Source organism: Stegastes partitus, unplaced genomic scaffold (assembly GCF_000690725.1).
Source record: "Stegastes partitus isolate 25-593 unplaced genomic scaffold, Stegastes_partitus-1.0.2 Scaffold183, whole genome shotgun sequence".
NCBI classification, from domain to species: Eukaryota; Metazoa; Chordata; class Actinopteri; family Pomacentridae; genus Stegastes; species Stegastes partitus.
In genome coordinates, this window is record NW_007577914.1 from 592,731 (window position 1) to 598,094 (window position 5,364).

Below are 5,364 nucleotides of genomic sequence, written 5' to 3' on the forward strand. Positions count from 1 at the left end.
TAAGCACTATATATATATATATATACCATCCAGCATCATGAAGTGCTTTAAAATTCGCACCCACCTCTCGATGTTTTACCATTTTCAACAGGAAGGAGGAATTTCAAACTGAATTCACTTTTTTATACCCAAATTGAGCCGGCTCGCTGGGCTTCAAGTCAGAAATTAATCAAGCATAACATTCAACCACTAAAACTTTTTTTTTGTTTTGTTTTGTTTTTTTTCTGGTCAGGAATGCAAGTGAATAATTATAATTTGACATCTTAATCAAGAAATAACAACTTGCTTTATTATCTTTTCAGTTTTTTTGTGAAACAGCACATTTCAAAATTCATGGATAACAACAATAATTGTATTTTAGCATTCAAAAAATAATTTTGGTTAAAGAGCTTACATACTGACATACTTACATGACAGAAATATATATATATTTTTTTAAAGATTTTGGTAATTACCAATGCTTTTAATTTAGGCCAGCAGTGGTAAAAACCTTACATTGGGTGGTGGTCAAATAAATTGGTTAAGCACTGTAAATATGTATATATTAGGAGTGCAACGATACATGTATCTGTATTGAACTGTTCGATACAGTGGTCTCGGTTCAGTACGCCCTATTAATCGAATGATACACAATTTCATATTTTTTTCATCAACTTCTGACGAAGTGCTCTGTGCTGACCTCAGTGGATCTGCGCTCGACTACGCCAGGCTGCATTGTGGAGTGCAGATCCACTGAGTGTGCGCGTCTCCCGCACTCATTCAGTCCAAGCTGCTAAGGCTACATGTGAGGCTAGCTCATTGCAACATGGCTAATGCTTTCACTGAAGTCGAAGATCCTCCACTGTCCTTCAAATCTCACATCTGGGACTACTTTGGTTTTGGTGTTAAGTATGAACCTGATGGAAAGTGCGTCATGAACAAAAATACAGCAACTGTAACACAACGCTAAACTACGTTGGTGGAAATACAACAAACATGAACACGCGATAATGCCGACATCACCCCAGTGTGAAAACAAGTGAAACCAGACAGAAACAATGAGCAGCACACATGGTACAAACTATACCCGAGTCATTTAGACAGCCATTAGCACTCCAGATAATGAGTGAGATGTAGCTCCATCAGAGGATGATTTATTTTATAAGGAGCTCTTTTTGTTTAATATGCTGCTGAGAATATATCCCAGAAGATGGGCATCATATAGCTTTACTTTGTAAGGTGCAATGTATTAGTATTGTTGGAGAAACTGTCTTTTCTCCGAGTGTTCGTTTTTAAATATGAGACAAGATTCAGCTCGGTCTCAATTAATCAATTTCATCACACACTGAATATTGAATTACAGAGCTCTGGGTCCAACTCTCCCTGGCATCAGACAGAGTAAGACTAACTTACCCTCCCAGCTTGTATCTTTTGTACATCCATGTCACCCATATAATTATCACATGTCCATTGTGTAAGTTGTTTGTTCCTCTTCGTGTGTTGCTCATCTATCGAAACCAGCAGTCCGTGTTCACTCCTTCGGGTTCACTCCTTCGTCCTCCCAGGAACCACCTGTTCTGCACCTTTTCCTTTGTCAATAACAACTCAGTTCTCTTCCTTTTCGCAGCAATCCTCCCCACGGTCATCCCTTGATGTCCTCATCCGACCCCAAACCGTCCATTTCTCCTTATAAGAAAAGGATTTAAACATCTTCTTTCATAATCCTTTGTTGTGAACTTTGTATCTTGCAAACTTCAATAATTACATTTCATAATGGCCTAACGATTACTCATATGTTGATTCATCTAAGGCAGTTACTTCTTTTACTGGTTTACTGAATATAATACTTTAATAGCCTGAGAAATACATCGATTATAGAAAAATAATATTAATTGCTTTATAAAGAATACAGTAATACTCAAGAGATAAAATAATACTCAACAGTATGAAGATGAAATAAACATCAAAGATGCTTTGCTACAAGCAGAGACTGCAGGAGCAACTTGGAATGTGGCTTTTTGAAGATTAATTCCATGGTAGAACTCTGGGGAGAGAAAGAAAACAAAAACAAAATTAGGAACATCTTCTATATCCTCAGCAGTTATCTCAGGGTCACAGGTGTTTTGCCCCTTAACCTGTACACATCTCCTGAGTGGGGCAGCAAAGGCTAAGTTATCCTTCGCTTGCAGAGGGGTTCCAGCTGCAATTCCTTGACAGCCACAACCACCTGGAACTCGACTCAGCTGCTGTGGCTGTGTCCTTGGTGGCTCTCCGCAGCTGCCTGTGATTCTGGAAGAAATACTGATGTTGCAGGGAAGCCCCAAGAGCCAACCTCAATTGGATATAAGGCTGTATGCCATCCTTTGATATTAGCCTCATCCACCAGGTCCTGGTACTTTGCCCTCTTGAGCTGGTGAGAGATGGCTATTCTATCTTCCCAGGGCACTGTCAGTTCAGCCATAATGATGGTCTTTGAACTTCTCAAGAGAAGGATCAGTTCCAGTCGGAGCATGGTTGCCACCGCCTCCTGCGGGAAGACCAGCTTCTTCTTAAGGTCTACGTGCAGTTCCCAGTCAGATGCTTGATGCAGGATGGATGGGAGGGTGTGTGATGTCTGCGCCGTAGGAACCTTGCTGCCCTCTGATGGAAGATAATGCTTCTGTGTAATGGTGCCTGCTGTTTGTTGGCACTAACTCTCTGCAACTCAGTCCACCTGGCAATTTCTGTGAGGATTTTGTCATGTCTCCACCTGTAGCGTCCGTCTGCGAGTGCTCTTGGGCATCCGTTCAAGATGTGATTCAGAGTGCAGAAATTGGCTCCACTGGCTGCAAGATGAATCCTCTTCCTTGCCCCAGATCTTCAGGTTGTTTGGAGTGGGCAAGAGGTCAGCCACAGCTCGTAGCAGAAAACTCAGCTTGCCCTGGTCAGTGTCCCATTACTCCCTCCAGGACAGTGGCCGTTCGAGTACCTCTTCCCATTGCATCCAGCAGGCCTGGGAGGCTAGCCCTACCGCTTTAATATAGCGGTCTTCCTCTGCCGATTCCCAGATTCTTCGCACCACAAATTCTCTCCTTCCTCTGGCATCGGCCTTGCTACAGCTCTTAGTGCTATAGTTGCCGAGCCCTTGACGCCCCTGACACACAGTACCTACAATCTCCTGATGCCTCCAGTATGCTTCTGCCTCCTGAACTGCTTCCTGTGGTTTCCATTTCCTGCCACACTTAATGGCACTACTTGCATGTCGGACTTTCTCATCCTTGGACAGTTGCAGTGTGCAGGCTGCCCTTGCCTTGGTAGCCTTGAATTCTTCAGCAACTGAGGAGAATGGTAATCGGAGATTTGCAGACTTGCTGTAGTGGTTGACGTTGCCTTCTGTTGGTGCCTGCTGGAGCTCTGGCAAGTTTCCCCTCTTTGACTCCAAATGTGTCATAGCACGTTCCATACACAGTGTCCACCAATGTCTTTATCTTCTTAGTCGCATCTCCTTTCAACTTATTATCCAGGATGATGCTTAGGTCTTCATCCAGTTGCGTCAATCTGTGGTCTGTGGCTGGTGGTAAATTTGGTCTCCTCTGCAAGCCTTCCAAGCTTTGGAATTCATGGCTTGTCCTTGTACTCGGAGTAGGTTCGGCAAGGAGGTCCGGAGTACTGTGGTGTGTCTCCTGACCCTGGACCTCCATCGACTGACAAGCTGAGCTAATAAACTCTGAGATAGCTCTCTGAGTAGTATTAGATGCTTTGCGCTGCTTCAACTTCTCTTTGCACTTGGACTTGCCTTGGTGAATTTTCACGCCACGTTCGTTCTTAAAAATCCTACCACATATGGTGCATCTTCTGTTTGACTCACCTTCCTGTCTTGCCACATCCAAGTCCGTAATCCTTATACCGTTGTCCGGGTCCGTTTCCATGTGATCTGTTCATGATTGCAGATTATCCTCCCCTCCTCCTTGGTCTGCCTGGGGGTATTTCCTTCATTTAGTACTTGTAGCTTTTCTGTGCAGTCCGTTGGGGTGCTAGCCCTAGGCCTATTGCATGCCGTCTTTCCGAGCTGTCATCTATTCTTTCACGCTAAGAATGCACTGCTTAGAATGGGTGATTTCTCCATCAGATACATTTATTTTTTCAAAAACAAGTAATAAAAAAGGTAAGGAAATTTTTCTTTTTTTGTATCGAAAAAGTGTCAAACCATGACAAAAACGTATTAAACCAAACCGAACCATTAATTTTGTGTATTGTTGCACTCCTAGTATTTATATACAGTATAATAGCAAACAGTGAAGCTGGGCAGTGTGTTCTCTGGGTCAGTCCGCACACCTAGGTAAGCAGGCGACAAGAATCCTGAGATGAGAGCTTGTTATTCTTATGCATTTGTAGTAATTTTGATAACTTCACAAAGTACAAAAACTGCTTTTATTGCAGATGACATTTAAGTGTCCTCGGCTAACAGACAATGTGGAAACAAGAAACCGTTTAAAGACAGCGGGGCGCACTGGAAAGCAAATCAGCTTTCTGTGACAGTGTTGCCATTTGAGGAAAAGAACAAGCATACTAATTAATCACTGTAAGTTAACCTTTCTTTGAGCTATGAACTAGCCGGATCTTACTTCATCCTCTTCTGAGATTTGTGTAGTCAGTTAGCCTATTCAGGTCACAATCCCTGCCCTGAGGAAAGTTTGAAAAAAATGATCGTAACAATTACGGAGCCTTTTCATCTACATGGTCATTGTGATGTGTAACATGTGATGTGTATTACTGAATCTGGGTCTGAACGATGGGCGGTGGTGTGAAGTTGTTCTGTAAAACGTGACCAGGGTTAAGGGGAAAAAAGTTTGGAATGAGCCACAGACCATTGTGTTTTTTAGTTAAAGACTGCACATACGTGTAAAAACACTTGTGCCACACTTCAAGAGTTCAACACTTTATGCCGTCTATTTAAAAAAATAAATAAATAAAGTTTCAGCAGTTTCTGTTAGCAACAGTAGAGAGACTGAGACCATAAAGTTAGCCGATGTCCTGTGGGACCTCTATTCCTCAGTCAAGATATAAACCACAAAAATATGCTGTAATTAAAATGTCCTGCTTCATGCACCAGGCTTAGAGAAAATGCCTGATATGCTATGGTGGAACAGAATCGTGACTTTAGATCAGAGACCTTCCACATTCAGAAATACTCATGTGTCAACCATGGGCAGAAAGGTGAGTACAGGAGCCTGATGAAGGCCTTCACTGACTGGACCACTACAATTCAAGGATTCAAGGTCTTTACTGGTCACAAACACAGTTATACATGGTATAACGCGCAGTGAAATGCTTTGTGCACTTGTTCCACACTGAAGCAATATTAAAAAGATGAATAAGAATAAAACACACACACTGTGTGTGTGT